Source organism: Hordeum vulgare, chromosome 6H (assembly GCF_904849725.1).
Source record: "Hordeum vulgare subsp. vulgare chromosome 6H, MorexV3_pseudomolecules_assembly, whole genome shotgun sequence".
NCBI classification, from domain to species: domain Eukaryota; kingdom Viridiplantae; phylum Streptophyta; class Magnoliopsida; order Poales; family Poaceae; genus Hordeum; species Hordeum vulgare.
This window is the reverse complement of record NC_058523.1, coordinates 87,342,719-87,360,006: the sequence shown is the minus strand read 5'-3', so window position 1 is coordinate 87,360,006 and position 17,288 is coordinate 87,342,719. Positions and strand designations below refer to the sequence as shown.

The 17,288-nt window shown below is 50.4% G+C and overlaps 1 long non-coding RNA gene and 1 pseudogene across 2 annotated transcripts; one reads left to right on the top strand and one right to left on the bottom strand.

Moving 5' to 3' along the window:
* Positions 1–4,445: 4,445 nt before the first annotated feature.
* Positions 4,446–15,594, bottom strand: LOC123403570. 2 transcript variants are annotated; one of them, XR_006611497.1, is made up of 4 exons: positions 15,023–15,594; positions 6,624–7,339; positions 5,082–5,302; positions 4,446–4,987 (listed from the first exon to the last, which is right to left on the bottom strand). It is a non-coding gene; the product is annotated as an uncharacterized LOC123403570 (long non-coding RNA). The 2 variants fall into 2 exon arrangements; XR_006611496.1 differs by having other exon boundaries at positions 4,446–5,302; positions 15,023–15,593.
* LOC123403569 lies at positions 5,311–9,936 on the top strand (annotated as a pseudogene).
* Positions 15,595–17,288: the final 1,694 nt, after the last annotated feature.

Here is a 17,288-nt window from a genome sequence, read left to right as displayed (position 1 = left end):
ATCCTACATGTGTTCAACTAAGTCATCTTGCAGCTACGTATGAGTGTTCCGATCACGCATCTCACGATAAAATTGGACAAACTATTAAAAGGTTGGAGGAGGTGGGTGTTGAGGCTCAACATTCTCACCCTAAAAATCAAACCCTTGATCGTAGATGCTGCCATCACGCTCATCCTCAACGATCATGTTGTGCATGATCACACAAGCAGTCATCATCTCTCAAAGCTTTTGAGTGCTCCTTGTCAATGCAAAGTTTCGAACGATACCCCATTGAGACTGAAGCACAACAAGGTGGGCGACCGTGGGCGGAGGGCGGACCAGCGACAAGGGAGGAAGAAAATGGGTTGTTCACCAACGGGCAAAGCAAGGTGAACGACGGGCGTGGCAATGGCGATAGTGAGGGGCCGAGGGCGGAGCGAGGAAAGGGGAGGAGGAATGGGGGCTGCGTCATCGACGGGCAGACCAGGGGCGGACAAGGGTATGTGTCGCTCCTGTTAGCACGTGTCCGTTTGGCCGCAAACGCGGCCCAAACTTGGGCCAGGAATGGGTCAAAGGAGGACCAAAAACGGATATTTGTCCGTTAGCTCCCTCGCTTTGTTGGGTCGCGTTTGTGTCTGTTTACCCCTAAACGAACAATTTGGGGTCATGTGTTGGAGTTGCCCTTAGGTTATTGTCGTCGTTTCATTACAACAGATGCCATGGGATGGCTTATCTCGTGTGGTTGGGGCGTATGTGTGTCATTGGATTCCGGGAGCGGGATTGAGGACAGCCGATGATGACACACGATATATCTAGGTTCGGGACCCTCCGTGGAAGATAACACCCATAATCCTGTCGGAATGTTATATGACAAACAAGGGCTACAATGGTGCTCCTTGAGCTGTTGGTTAGAGGAAGAAGAAGAAGCTGCTTGGTCTCCATGCCTCTGTGTGTGTGGGAGTGTAGGTGCGTGATCGGTCGCCCCATTGCATGGGGTGGCAGGTGGCTTTACAGGCCGGGGGCTTAAAGTGTGTGCGTGATAACTAGATAGAAGAACACAATCAGGGTGCGATCCCTATAATAACTAGCTAAAAACAATACAATAGTATGTGCGTGAAATTCCCAGGTACTAGCGGGAGGGAGAGGTTTGTGGTGACATATAGAGAAAGGCGAGCTCTTGTGCATTCGTTGCACGAAGAAAAGGTTGGGGGTCGCCTTTGGAGATAAAACAGGTGAAGAAGTGAGGTGTCGGAGCAGTGCTGCAGCCTTTTCAGGCTACATAGTTGGTTGATACGGTGGGTCTCCGCCTTTAGGAGGCATCGGAATTGGTGTCGGCTACTTTTGGTCGGGTTGGTGAAAGTGGCAGGGAGTTCCTCCTGCCTAGCGGTACACGGTGAATCCTCGTGACACCGCCTCCCATGGCCTGCCATGGCGCACGACATGCGTGAGCGAAAGCGCGCGCACTACGACGGAGCCTTAGCCTCGTCACTAACGTGAGCTGTGTTGCCATCGCAACTTACACTATCTACAACTGGACCTCTTAAATACTTTTCAAACGTTTGGGTAATGCCACCTGATCACTGCTCGGTCATACAAAATCGATTTAGACGGACCTGTTAAACTGGCCTTAAACGTCTAGGCTGACCGGCACCCCATTTCTAGCCTAAATCACGCTCGGGGGACACGCCCGCCACATCAAACTGACGACTTGCTCCATGCGGATTCGTCGGGAAACCCACGGTCCGACGGGCATCTCAACCGTCGGCGTAGTGTGAACGCCGCGAGGCGCCGCTCCGGCTCCCCGCCCGAGGTCGGGGCCGAATATTTAAGCCCACCGGCGCCCCCAGCCGTAGCTCATCCGCCGCCTCCTTCTCTTCATCGCCACCCGAGCCTGTCCGCCTCCTCTCGTAGTTCCCTCTCTGTCGGGATGGTCCGACGGCTCATCATCACGTACGTGCAACTCACTTCGGAGCGGTGCCTTCAAATCGAGACGGAGATCCACGCTCGCCCGCTGCTCACGTCGCTGCAGGTCTCCCTCCGGACTCACCGGAGACGAAGGAGGAGGAGGAGGAGGAGGAGTACGAGCGGAAGCAGTAGGAGGAGGAGGATCAGCCAGAGGCCATGGAGGAGGAGGCTTGCAGCTTGAGCATGGTGGAGGCGGAGGCGGAGTTCGCCGTCACCCAATCGAGGAGCTGGCAGAGCAGCAAGCCATCCTGGATTTCATCCGGGTTGAGGCCGAGGTGGAGGCCAACCGCCGGCTCATCTGGTAGAGGCAGGGGGAGGCCGACACCCTCTTCAACGAGCTGGACGCGGAGATTGAGGCGGAGGAGGCCGCGGCGGAGTAGCCGAAGGGGGCGGAGCTACGGCAGGTGTCCATTTATCCACGAGAGGGCACGGAGATCGTCGACTTCTTCGATGAGAAGTAGATAGGTTGTACGTAATACATAGGTTTCATTTGTGACATGTTTTTGTATGGATTTGAGAATCTTAATATAAAAGTTTAGATGTAGACTGCATTATTTGAGACGTGACCGGTCAGTGCTCACGGACGCGTCCGCGGACGTTTGAGGGGCGTGATTTGAGGAGTCCGGCTGTAGCTGTTTTTAGGTTGTGTTAGAAGTCCGTGTGCCTGCCATGTGAGCCGAGTTGCTGCAAGTTGTAACATGAGCCGTGTTGCAAGTGCATGTGTCTATCATGTGTGTGTGGGTGAACCGGACGTCATCTGATCAATAACGGATCCGACCGTAGCAAACGTGGCTGACACAACCCAGCGATTAGTCGGTTTTTTAAAAGTGTTTTCTTAATTATTGTGAGTACAATTGAGAAACGTGGGTTGAGTTTAAGCGTATCAAACCAAACCAATTTGAATTTGATTAATTGATAATGTGTTCTTTGTGATACTTTGGCCTAATTCAAACGCGGTGGCCTAATTCATACTTCAATATATGTTATGTCTGTATCTAAATTAGTAAAATGCACTATCAGGGTTACCTTGATCTCAAAGCATTTTACCTAAATTTCTCTTCACCTCCACTATAGGAAAAAAATACATATAGTTGATCCACACCTCAATGACATAAAACTCAATAAAATTCACGTCCGATGATTCGTCATCCTGGATGAGGAATAATTATTCTTCATCCCTCTCTATTTTCATATTAATACACCATAATTATTAATACACCATAATTTTACGTTTCTTAAATTTTAATCTTATCTCATACGTAAGAAGAGGCCGTAAAAAATACATAGTCATCGTAAAAAATATTTTATGTCACGTAAAATCACAAACATAAAAACATAGTGTAAATTATACATAAAATGCGATTTTTCTGGTCTTATGATCTATATTTTTGTTTTCTTATTTCAATTTTTTCGTAGTTAACCAATATAAATGTATCTATTTGCATTTCAAATTTAATTTATTTATGAAATGGTCGTAAAATTAACTCGAGTGAGGAATAATTTATTCTACACCCTGGATGATGAATAGAGTTTATTCTCATTGAATCTCCACATGTAGCTACAAATATATAGCATACTGAATCTCGGGGACAAATAAATACAGTAGCATATATGTTCATTGGTAATGACAATATGACACTGACAAAAAGGTTCAACAATGTCGCAAATTTGGTTAGATTCAACTAGGTATACCATTTGTACCAAATCATAGGTGGAACAAGTAGAGAGAAGGGTAGTGGGCAGCTGCAGCAGGTAGAGAGGAGCGGTGCAGCCTCACCGAGTCACCGGCAAGACGGCCCTTGTCGCAGGTGGAAAAGGTTGGAAGGGGGGGAGGTAGAAAGTAGAAGCCATTATTCAATGGAGGAGAGAATTCATCTGCTCCGTCCAGTCCTTCCCCATCGCCGCCGTCACAACCTTCCCCACCGCTCCCGCCCTTTTCGTCTCGTCTGTGAGGCGACGAGACGAGACGTGGTTTACTTCCACTTGAGGGGAGACGTGGCTCAAAACCTGGCCGAATCCTGCAATTTGGGAGGGCTTTGTTTGGGAAATAAACCCAGAGTGTTTAACCTAATATGTATATAAGCTAAGCGGGGATCCAACCTGTGCGAGGGTAGAACCCACGGGGTTCAGGCCAAATCCCCTCTGATCTCGGCGGGGTTGGGATTAAACGAACGAAGCCTATAAATGTTCTTTACCTTTCCCCTACATATATGTTTGAAAGGGAAAGAACCAACGAAGAATTGGTTCCAAAAAGAACCCCTACACCCAAGCCTATCAAACCCATGAGATTTTATACACTATGCCTCTACTCGTGGCTTTAAACAACAACCCACAAGCCAATTTTTGTACGAGGCGAGCCATGCATCCTGTCACGCGAGACAGACGACAACGTTTGCACGAATCTTAAAACCCCATATCAATGGCCACAACGGTGAATGAGATCATAACAAAAACTCATCTAACTGAGTTTTAGCAAAACCGTATCCTTATTCACGATGAAATAAAAAACGCCGTGAAGGTTTTTTCTTAGAAAAATAGTAGTTCAAGTTCAAACAAACACAAAACAATACTTTGAACAAAGGAAAAATATGGAAGGACCCTTTGCCTGATAATACAAACCAATTAAGATCAGACCTAGCATTTTTACATGAAAGACGAGATGGACGGTGGAGAAAGCAGCACCAACATGATGTCACATGTTCCGCCGTCACCACTTGGTGATCCAACGAAGACCATGCTGACGCGCATGACTCTGACATGGACATTGCCACACGATTGATAACCATGCCCGAGCACGCTGACAATCCATCCACGACAAAAGCTATTCATGGAGCCAAGAACGCCCTCCATTCGCTCAAGCCATGAAAGAATGATCGCCATGAAAAGCCAGGGGACTCCACGTACAAGGCCAGTAGAGACCCGCCATGCCGCGGGAATTCGGATCCACTGCCGGTGCCGAGGAACCAAGCCACCGGTCTGTCCGTCGCATCACCACGATTGCCGCAGCTGATCTCCGCTACCGTGGCCGCATTAGGTCACCACCCTCCAATCCAAAGGGAAACACACACAGGCAATCACATAGTATTTTAGACTTGTGTGCTTGATACTTTGCTTTTGTTGGGGGAAATAGAGTACACCTTGTACGGTGTGATGAACGGCTGGTTGGCCCAGCAACGAGTCAACCTAAGCCAGGGTGGCTGGCTTCCCATAGTTATCGTATTTCTCTACTTTATACCCCGGTAATCATGGAGCAATCTGCTTACTTGTTCTGTTCTTTCGCAAGGTTGACCTTGACGCCAATAATTTGCAGATGTACCTGCAAGCTAGCTATTGGATGGTTGGTTGCCTTGCGGTTGACCTGAGGTGAAAAGATAAGGTTTATCAGATGATAAGGTTTATCACATGTACGTGCAAGTATCTTGGTTGCATGACTCTTCAATTTTGAGATGTATCATCTAGTCTTGGTAAAGGCTCTACTTATATGTCGCGGAACATGTTCTTTTTGTCCTGGTTAGCTAGCCCCTCTATCTAATAAGTGCTGGGTGTACAGGTTGTGGCATGTCAGCACGTTGTCGTAGCGAACTGGAGCGATCATCGCTGAGGGCAATGGCGGCCCCGTTGTTGCTTCTCCTGCTCTGCCTTGCCGGCGGCGTCTCTCATGTTCGTTGCCAGAGCGCACCCGACAGCACCGGTACTGAGCTCTAACATTTCATACGTTATTATGCTAATTCAACTCGCAGGCAGGCAGGGATGCTCATGCGCTATGCCCATGCACGCAGGTTTCATCAGCATCGACTGCGGCATCTCAGAGCAGAGCAGCTACATGGACGACGCCACCGAGCTGCCCTACACCTCAGACGCCGGCTTCATCGACGCCGGCTCCAACTACAACGTCTCGGCCGAGTACACCAACTCCAGAGGCGACCGGCAGGCCCTCAGCCTCCGCAGCTTCCCCGGCCCGACAGGGCGGCGCGGCTGCTACACGCTCCCGTCGTTCGTGGCGGGGACGTCCAAGTACCTGGTCCGGGCCACATTCATGTACGGCAACTACGACGGTCTCAACAAGCCGCCCATCTTCGACCTCTACCTCGGCATCAACTTCTGGAAGACGGTAAACATCTCCAGGCCCGATGTGGTGCACGTCGCGGAGGTCATCGCCGTCGTCCCGGACGACTCCGTGCAGGTCTGCCTGGTGAACACTGGCTCCGGGACGCCCTTCATCTCGTCGCTGGAGCTGAGGCCCCTCAAGGACACGCTGTACCCGCAGGCGAACGCCACGCAGGGGCTGGTGCTCGTCGGCCGGCACAACTTCGGCGCCGCCGATCTGATCAGGTACCCGAGCGACACGTACGACCGTGCATGGGTCCCGTACACCAACCCGAAGGACCAGTGGACTACCATCTTGACGTCGTCCAAGGTGACCATGGAGGTGGAGGATCGCAAGCCGCTCTATGAGGTGCCATCCGTGGTGATGCAGACTGCCGTCCGGCCGACCAACACCACCAGGAACGTCATGTGGTTCCCCTGGGACGCCGAGCCCAACCACGTCTACCCCATGCCCGGGTACGTACACGATCCAGCCAAAATCCTTTCATATTACCAGTACTTCACAGCATAGTATGAATTGCTACTTCAAATTTCAGCCAAAATCTTGCATTTGAGTAGTAATTTGCACGTACCCGTTGCAGGCTTCTGCCAGTCTTCTATTTGGCGGAGCTCGAGACCGTGGACAGCAAGCAGGAGCGGCGCATGTTCCTCATCAGCCTCAAGCGGCCCAACTCTTCTGCTTCGTGGCTCATAGGCGACTTTGATTACCTTGTCACCACCGTTGTCTCCAGGACTACCGGACCCGTCCCGTTTGTCAGCCCAAAGGAGAACCTCGTCATACTAGGAGCCGCCAACGCGACAGTACTGCGGCCGATCATGGAGATCAACTCCACAATACTGCCGCCATTCATCAATGCCGCCGAGCTTTTCACCCCTATTTCCACCGCCGGTGTTGGGACCGACGCTCAGGATGGTGAGTATGGAATCATACCCATATCATATTATACCTAGAAAAAGTAGTGCCTCCATATATTTTTTTTTAAACAAGCAGGTGAATTTAAAATATATACATGACAGAGAGATGACTGACGGCCAACTGATCATGCCGCTGTCAGTTGATGACTAGAATTTTCTTACTCGTATACATAGATGTGGATGAGCTGACTTGCACTGCTTTTTCCGCTTGTGTTACTGAAAAAATAGTATCAGCCATCACTGCGATCAAGGCCAAGTACCGGTTGATCAAAAACTGGGTGGGTGACCCATGCGCCCCGAAGAATCTAGTGTGGGATGGACTGAACTGTAGCTATCCCATTTCCAGACCTCAGAGAATCACGAGCGTGTAAGTCTGCATATATTTGTCATAAAATGGAAGTTAAACATACAATTGTGCTATCTAAACCACCATGCATTTCTACAGAAACATGTCATTTGGCGGTTTAAGTGGTGATATATCATCGTACTTCGCCAATCTCAAAGCTATCCAGTACCTGTAAGTGTGATATTTTAAATCCATTTTCACAATGAATTTTGGTAGTGCAGCTCACATATGGCGTATGTTGTCATGTCAGGGATTTATCACATAATAACTTGACTGGATCGATTCCTGATGGGCTTTCACAACTACCCTCTCTCGTGCTACTGTAAGTACTTCTGAATCATGTTAATTTGATACTATCTGGTATTTTAGTTATGGAAGAATATTAAGATTGATCTGGCTGCTAGCCTACATTTTTGCAATTGACTGTACCAAAACAGTCCCTTCGATTTTTGTTACTAATCAAAGTGGTGACTCCAAAAATTATGTGTGCCCTTCTAATGTGAGTGTGTTACTGATATCAAAACTATTTGGCTCCTTCAGAGATTTGACGGGCAACGAGCTTAGTGGAACGATTCCGTTCGGCCTGCTGATACGAATTCAAGATGGCAACCTAACTCTAAGGTTAATCCATCATAAATGTCTCTGTCTCCATTTAGTTTTTCCAACGTCATGCTAATGGTTTCTTCTTCTTGATAGATATGACCACAGTCCAAACCTTTGCAGCAACGGCAGTTCTTGCCAGCCTACGAAAGAGAACCGAAACTCTAAAACCGCCGGTTACATTGCTGTTGTTATAGTGGCAGCTGTGGTTGTAGTAGGACTAGTGGTACTACTACTCTTTTTCGTAATAAGAAGAAAACAAGGTGAGCCTAAGAAATACTTGGCATTAAGTTCTACCTGTGGCCATCTGTAACTGCAAGCAATGGTGATGATGCCACACCGGGTGATACTTGTTTCGTTCTTAATTTTCATATGAAGGACCAGCAAATATACATAATGGGGAGAGTGACGTGCAATCGCGCAACCGTCGATTCACATACACGGAATTGAAGATGATAACATCCAACTTCCGGCGAGTGCTTGGACAAGGAGGGTTTGGTCTTGTCTATGATGGCTTCCTGGAGGATGGTACTCAAGTTGCAGTCAAGCTGCGGTCTCAATCTTCCAATCAGGGTGTAAAAGAGTTCTTGACAGAGGTAATGTATGATCAAGTATATAAATAGTCACCTAGATTCGTTTGGGCGGTATCTAATGAATTTGTTTTCTTTGGATTCAGGCACAAAACTTAACAGGGATTCATCACAGGAATCTAGTCACCTTAATTGGTTACTGCAAGGATGGGGACTACATGGCCCTTGTTTATGAGTATATGTCGAAAGGAGACCTCCAAGATAAACTCAGAGGTGTGGTATTGCCACTGCCATTTCTACTCTAGAAATATTTGGAATCTCGGTTTTCATGTTCCCCAATTCTAACACTGACCATGTTGTGCAGGTAGAGATCACAATGATGGATGCTTAACTTGGAGACAGAGGCTCCATATTGTACTGGAGTCCGCGCAAGGTAATACATTCTTCTGGCTTGGATTTTGTTCTCCCATCATTTGTGGCTTTTGATCTCTGGGAATGTGCATGCTAGTACATGCGGTGTGGCCAATGTCAATGATATGATGTGCATGCAGGACTCGAGTATCTGCACAAGGCATGTAGCCCGCCTTTCATACACAGGGATGTGAAGACGTCAAACATCCTACTGGATGCAAATCTAAAGGCTAAGGTTGCTGATTTTGGCTTGATGAAGGCCTTCAATCAGGATGGTGATACCCATGTATCCACAGCCAGGGTGGTTGGCACACCAGGCTACCTTGCCCCAGAGTATTTCTCCTCGCTTTAAGTTGTTGAGAATTCACTATAACTTTACTGATGCGAATGAGACAACTACAACACAAATCCATCACACGTGTGTACATATGCACTGCAGGTACGCAACAGTCCTAGAGCTCACAGAAAAGAGCGATGTGTACAGCTTTGGTGTCGTGTTGCTGGAGGTAATCACAGGGAAGCCTCCGTTCGTTCAAATCCCGCAGGCGCAACCCATTCATATTGTCAAGTGGGTGCAGCAGCGCCTTTCATCTGGGGACATCGAGGGCGTGGTGGATGCACACATGAAAGGGGACTATGATGTCAACGGCGTATGGAAGGTCGCCGACCTCGCGCTCGAGTGCATGGCGCAAACTCCCGCGAAGCGACCGACGATGACCCGCGTGATTGCGCAGTTGCTGGAGTGCCTTGACCTCGAGGAGAGCCGCAGCACCATCTACACCAGCGTCAGTGGTGACACAAACGGTGTCGTCGACACCGCTAGCGCCAGCGGTGATACCAGCTCAGGTTCTAGTATGTACGCCTCCGACCAGCCAACCTCTGACGTCACCCAGAGCAGCACAACAATCGGGATGGGACCTACGTCTAGTAGGGCATCAACGGTGGCCGCCGGTCCTGCAGCACGATGAGGCCAGACTTTGTAACCCATTGGAAACCAATGCCTTTGCGCATCTCTTTTGGATTTCTCTCCTGCCCAATAATGGGGTTTGATAGCATTGATTATGTAATGCTTTTATATCTTCAGGGATTGGTCATGGAACGTTTAGGTGCTCAACTGATTTGTAGCTGTTTTCCTTTTACTGCGTGTAAACATTGTTAATTTCTTGATTCCAATTGCTGCCGAGTTATCCAGCCGGCGGTTCCTACCTTGTTAATTTCTTGATTCCAATTTGTAGCTGTTTTCCTTTTACTGTGTGTAAGAGCATCGCCACTCACCCTCCCAACAGGCCCTCCCGGATGACTTTTTTAGCGCTGGCTCTGCGAAATCGGCCCAGTCGCGCCCCCAAGCGGCCGTTTTTCGTCGGCTCGGGCCGAAATTGGCCCCGGTGGTCCCAGGCCGAACCCAGCACGCTGGGTCGCCCGGGGGCGCCGGTGGGAAAAGTTTTGACGCGAAAAAATGTTGGGCCCGCCGTGTCAGCGTCTGGCCGCGTGGTCGCCGTCCTTATCGGCTTGTTTCCCACGGAAATCAATGATAAGGCTGTGCCGCCGGTCAGCCTTCCATTCATTCACGGGCGGCACAATGAAGGCGCGGCGACGCGCGTCCCGGCGACTCCTGCCACGCGTTCACGCACCGCGTGCCCGCCTCCTCTATGAGCTGCCACCAATGGCTTCGGCCGCCAGCCCCTCCACGAGGATGAGGCCCGCCACCTCTACGAGACGGAGTACCCGATGCCACCGGACATGCGGGTGCCGGGGTCTTGGAGGCTCAGCACCGGCGGCGTCCCGGAGCCGCCACCACCCACCGGAGCTGAGCGGCGGGCGGAGATTGTCGCATCAAGTCCGGCATGCCGGAGAACTCGCGCAATCTCCCGCGGTATGCCCAACGACGCGCTCTGGACGGCGTTCTTCGACCGCCGTCACGCCGACCAGCTCGTCACCACCAACGGGGTCGAGCCCCATGGCCGGCACAACTCCGAGGGGCGGCCCCAATGGTGGGACGTCCCCGGTCGCACCCTGGAGGCCGTCCTCGAGCACATCGAGGACGACAATACGTCCAGGTACGAGTACCCTCCCCTGTCGTCCCTCTCTCATCGCCGCGGCAGCTCCTGGACGCTGAGGAGGATGGAGTCGACGACGTCCTCGTGGTTCGGCTCCCGCTCCCGCGGATCGCCAGCGTTGCTTCGCATCAAGCCGGAGCCACCGTTGGGGCGGTGCACGCGCAGCGCCGGGATCGTCATCAACGAGCCCGACGCTTCTTCCTCCCGCCTCGTGAGGCCGAAAACGGAACCGGGGCTCCTGCCCGTCAAGCAGGATCACCTCACCATGGCGGCCAACAATGAGGCCGCCCTGAAATGGGTGTGGGACGACTACGTCCGGGAAGAAATGGAGCGCCAGCGCCGCACCCTGGAGGAGATCGCCGCCCGTCGCCGCGGCCGCGAGGAGGGCGACGTCGTCATCCTTGACGAGAGCGACGAGAAGGCGCCGCGACGGTGACTTTAGCTTAGTTTTAGTTTTAATTTAATGTTTAATTATGTTTTTTCCAGTTTTTGTACAAATTTTAATGAAACTATAAATTTCATATGAATTTGACCAAGTTTTAGCCAAATTTATGGCGATTTTTTTTGAAACCCTTTCGGGCCCCCCAGGGCGATTTTTTCGCAGCGTGCCCCGGGGGAAGTGGAGAGCGGCTGGAGATACTCTTAGGCCGCTCCCTTCAGGCCTTCACTGCTTCCTAGCTCAAAATCCACATAAAAAATGGCCATAGATAGTCTACATGAGTTTATTCCCCGTCGCACCCGGCAATGTCAGGGCACCTCCAGCACCAAGGTCGACCGGCATTACCGACAAGGAGGGCCCACCTGGCAGCGACTCAGTGCGTTCGTCTGCTGACCAAAGACTGATTCGGATCTAGAAGCCCAACTCGCGGAGATCGGCCACTACTAAAAGGCAGGGAAGCGGAGAGCAAATCATCCAGTGGATCACGAGCAGCGGCGGTAGCTACGTTCCTCCTTTCCCCTTCCTTCCGTATGAACCCTAGAGTCATTCGTGTAATTGAGTACCCTCATCCGAATCATTGCTACTAGATGGAAAGTATAGTCCGTACCCTTACATCTGGTATCAGAGGCCAGTCTGCCACCCTTCCCTGCCCCTAATCTGGCGCAGCTCATGGAAACCAGGAGCCTACATAAAGTTCGATCTCTCCTGGAAGCCATGGGCCCGTCGATCCAATCCTTCCTCGATCGGTGGGAGTCGCTCATCGCCACGAACACCAAGGCCCAACAGGCTACAACGGCTAAAATCGATGACCTCTTCGCATGGAGACCCGAGCTGGAGTGGCGCGTCACCATCTCGATGAGGCCGTCGCGGCGTTGCAAGCCGCGGTGCCGGTGACGCAACATGCCAGTGAGGACGCAGCGGCGGGCTCGACACTCGGCCCGCCTCCGCCAGCGTCGCTCGGCCCTATCCAGGGTGCCGGAGCAGGCGCGGCGCGCAATCCCCACGGGTATGTGGACCACGACGATTTCAACATCTCACGGGGGCGCCGGTGGCGTCGTTCCAGACGCCATCGCCACTCTTGGCAAACGGTAAGTGCAACGCTCCCCTTTCCCGCAATGTTCTGTAGCCGTTCGCGCACGCACGCTAGCCAGCTGCTCAGCGGGCTCGGCCAGGCGCATCCCTCCATTTCCTTCCCTCAGTTTTCGGGGGAGAACCCAAATCTATGGAAGACACTATATGAACAATACTTTCACATGTGTGGGATCGTGCCCACCTTCTGGGTGCCCATGACCGCCTTGAATTTCTCAGGGCCGGCGTCCATTTGGTTACAGTCCATTCAAAAATGACTCTGAATATGGCTGGGAAGCTTTCACCGCGTTACTGTGCATGCACTTCGGCCGAGATCGACATCAAATGTTGATTCGTCAATTTTACACTGTTCGACAAACTTCTTCAGTTGCAAATTACATTGAGAAATTTGAGTTAAGCATTAATCATTTGAGCTCTTATTCTGACAAGATTCATCCGTTTTATTTCCTCACTCATTTCGTCGAGGGACTGCGGAAGGATATCCGGGCGGTGGTCGTGGTCCAGCGGCCACCGGGCTTGGACACGGCGTGTGCTCTTGCTCTGTTGCAAGAGGAAGTGGCGGATGGGGTTTTCACCGCACTGCCACGACCGCCCGAGCCAGCGCCAAGAGCAGTTTTTCCCATACCGCCACCACCGAGTCGACTCGTCCCACCGACGAGCCCCTCTGACTGGCGCAATCCTGAAGCAACTCGGGCAAATAACACCAAGATTAAGGCTCTTCGAGATTACCGGCACGCCCGCGGCTTATGTTTCAAGTGCGGCGAACACTGGGTCAGGATCACGTCTGCCCCACCAAAGTGCTGCTTCAAGTGGCCGAGGAGATGCTCGAACTCTTCGGTATTGACTCTGGCAGCGACACTAGCAATGAACATCACCAGGATTGTGCCTCGGTCATGGCCATCTCGTGTCCCGCTCTCGATGGGGGGGTGTCATCCAAGGCATTCCAACTGCTGGCTACAATACAAGATAAAGAGGTCCTGGTTTTGGTGGACAGTGGATTTCCAACGACATTTGTCGCATCCGGCATCTATTCGCTTGGCCCAAGATGAAAGTCCATGTTCTGCAGTATGTCTGGTGTTGTACCATCTGCCAGTAAGACAAGCCCGATCGGTCCGCGTCTCCTTGCTTGTTGGAACCCTTGTCAATTCCTTAGCAACCTTGGGAGATGATAACCATGGATTTCATTGACGGTCTGCCGCAGTCAGGCAAAATCAATTGCCTCTGGGTGATCGTCGACAAGCGCACGAATTTTGCCCACTTTCTACCTCTGGCACATCCTTACACCGCTTCCAAGGTGGAACTCATCTACATGTCCAGCATTTACAGGATCCATGGATTCCCTGCTTCAATTGTCTCGGATCACGATCCCGTCTTCACCAGCCACTTTTGGCGTGACTTGTTCAAGTATGCCGGCACAGAACTGCGTATGAGTTCAGCTAACCACCCTCAAACGGACGGTCAGACGGAGTGGGTGAATCAGTGTGCGGAAACACAACTACGATGCTTTATTCACGCCTGTCGAGCCGGTGGAGCCATTGGATCCCTCTTGCCCAATTCTGGTACAATTCCTCTTACCAGTCCAGTATTGGCATGTCACCATTCAAGGCGATGTTCGGTCACGGGGTGCACCGTCCCCGCCCTTCATTCTTGGCTGAACGAGTGTGCGGTCATCCAGGACCTCCTCCAACAACACAGGAACCGCGCGCAGCAGTACATGAAAACCCAGGCGGACAAATGCAGGTCTCCTCGCACATTTGAGGTGGGTGATTCGGTATACCTCAAACTCCAACCATACATACAAACTTCAGTGGCCAGAAGCGCGAACCACAAGCTCGCATTCAAGTATTTCAGGCCCTTTCCAATCATCGGCAAGATTAACGAGGCGGCCTACAAACTGGAGCTACCCGAGAACTCTCAAGTGCACCCTGTCTTCCATGTGTCGCAGTTGCGGCGCTGCTTACTCCCGGGTAGACAATTCCTCTTCTGAACTACATTCGTTTGCTGCCCCAAGAGACGCGGAATCGGAAGCCCAACTCGCGAGTGGCTGGGCCGGAGTGGGCGCACTGAGGCCCAGGGGAGATGGGCCATTACTAAAAGGCAGGGGCAGCGGAGAGCAGATCATCCAGTGGATCACGAACGGCAGCGGCACCTACCTTCCTCCTTTCCCCTTCCTTCCGTATGAACCCTAGAGTCATTCGTGAAATTGGCTTGTAATTGAGCACCCTGATCCGAATCCTTGCTACTAGATCGAGAGTATAGTCGCTACCCTTACAGGCAGCATTCCAAATCAACAGCTGCCATGATGTTGAGGCCATTCTCTCTGAAGGAGAGCAGGCCTTAGAACCATCCTTCGCCAGCAGATCGACATCATTTAGGGATGGTAGGGGAGGCAATTAAGGGTGCACGCCGGTGCACTCTGTTGTAATTTTGGTGCCCGCGGCTTCGCTGGTGGGAACGGCGGATACTACAGCACCGGCGCGGAACCGTAGACGAACTAGAGCGTCTCCCGCAAATCTACAGACACCGCAGCAGACAAGGATTCTGGCGTAGGTAGAAAATCATCGACGGGATCGAGCGGTCTCACCTTTGGAGCGCATCCCGAGGAATGGGACGCGGCAGGATCGAACTCCGTGAAGGCCGACGCCGCAGTGGGTGGGGATGGCGCCCAGATCGTCGCCGCTGCCGCACCCTCGCCGGCAACGAGCCCCTTTGACCCCCGCCACCGCGGCGGCTAACTCGGCGCAAACGTCGAATCCCTGGGCTCCATCTCCTCCGTGTGCCGAACAAGAGCGAGCACGGGGACTCAAGCCCCGCGCGTCGTCTCCCTCCGTCCCGGCTTCGCCCGCAGGGAAATCATGGGCGGCTGGAGCCTGGAGGCGGGATGGGTTGTGGGGCGGGGTTTCATTCCATGGGTCGTGGGGCGGGGTTTAGCTAAACAGGCTCACTCGAGGCCCGTGTAGCCTTTATGGGCCGTGCACCTTTTTTGTCCAAATACTTGAAAAGGGTTAGGAAAAACAAATACAAAAGAATCTAAAGAATGAGGCAAAGTGTCATATGGGAGAAATATCGATCTTTATTAGTAGTTGTCTCATTAAAAAAATCATCCCTGGAAATAAAAGTACAAAGCTTGCTCTAAATTTCAAAAGGATAAAAAAAATACAAAAGGGAAACAAAAATATAAAATGATAATCTCTACTATTAAAGAATCCGTTGTCATCGTCATGGTTCGATCCATCGATCCCCTGCCTCCCTCGCTACCCCCCACTTCGTGCGCTAGGCGCTGCTCTCGCCTCGTGTGATCCATGCAGGAAAAAAAACAGCCCGGAGCACTTGGAGTGTCGGATGTTAGATCCAACGATGGCAGAAATAGCCCGCAAAATATTGCAGAAAAAATCTCATGTAAACATATTGTTGTGTCCAGGTCGAAGCTAGCTGTTGGATCACGCATCCAATGCTCCATCTGCTCCTGTAGCATGGGATCATGTGGGCTACGGGAGCACATGAAAAAAAGTGACACACAAAAAAAAGGAAATGTTAACCCAGTGATTGGGTCGCAAGGGAGAAGATAGGAGGAAGTTGGTGATTGTTAAGTTGCCATGGCAAATTTGATGTTGGCAATTAGTCACTACTAATATATTTGATAACCGGGCGCCGTTAAACACGAATGACAAGCATGATACGATGACGCAATTAAAAAACACGCATGTAATCGTCTAGGAAAATCAAGACGTAGACGAGAAAGCACGCGGGGGCGAGGCCGCAATGATTCGGGATGGCACGAGTTTCGAGGGACACGACCAGATAGAAGGTCATGAGAGATGGCTAAAGAGGGAAATACATGGGAACTCACCATGCCCACAAGGTTGGACATGCTCTAAGACTCAACACAATCATAAACCGCATATGGCATACACATTGTAAATTTTAATAATGTTTGATATCATGTCTGTTGTCCCGTGAGAACGCACGGGCATACAACTGCTAAAATTTTAAAAGACAAATAAAATTAAAGATACTACAACTATTATTCCGGTTCTTCTTGGTGAATGGCAAGATTTTGGTAGATGGATGCCAGTTCTATGATATTGGTAGTGTGTTGGGCTCTCGTTTTGTCTAGTCCTGCATTTTTCAGGATGATTAGTGTTTTCCCCATATTTGGGATGAGACTCGTTCTTCATAAGCCCGATTCTTCTCTCCTCAAGTATTCTCCCAGCGAGACTGAAAGTGGACTCCGATGATATTATTGTATCCTAGGATCCAAATAAATGCAAATGCGAAATACATATAATATAGGATTTTCTGTCCAATATTTCAAATATTTAAATTTCACGGCAGTAATAACTAAGCAAAATGGAATTTTTGTGTGCGCTTTACAGGTGAGTGGTAATCTGTAATATATGATGCACCATTAAAGGAGATGTGCGAGAATAAACTCTAGACAAAGAAAGAGTTGCATCATAAAGGATCTCCAAAAATAAATAGTCAACACTTGAGTAACATGCCAATTCTTAGGAGTGATTAGTTGTGTTCCGTAATTTGCATACACAAATCCCGCGAAAACATTTTTTGTCTCGTAAATGACTTAAGCACCATATATGTACAGTTCCATCTAAAAGACATGTTTGAATTATGCTTATGAGAAGTTACTCATGTAGCTATGCAATACCTTTCATAATTCGTCAGTCATGGATTAGAAAGACAAAGAAAAGAAACTGCAGTGCACAAAATGTAAATGTGTGATTTCACTCTCTTTGAAACATATTTAGCAATTAGATTTACTACATGCCAAGCACAACCTTGATGGAGTAAAAAAAACTTGCAACATACTCGTCAAATAAAAGAATGAGGAT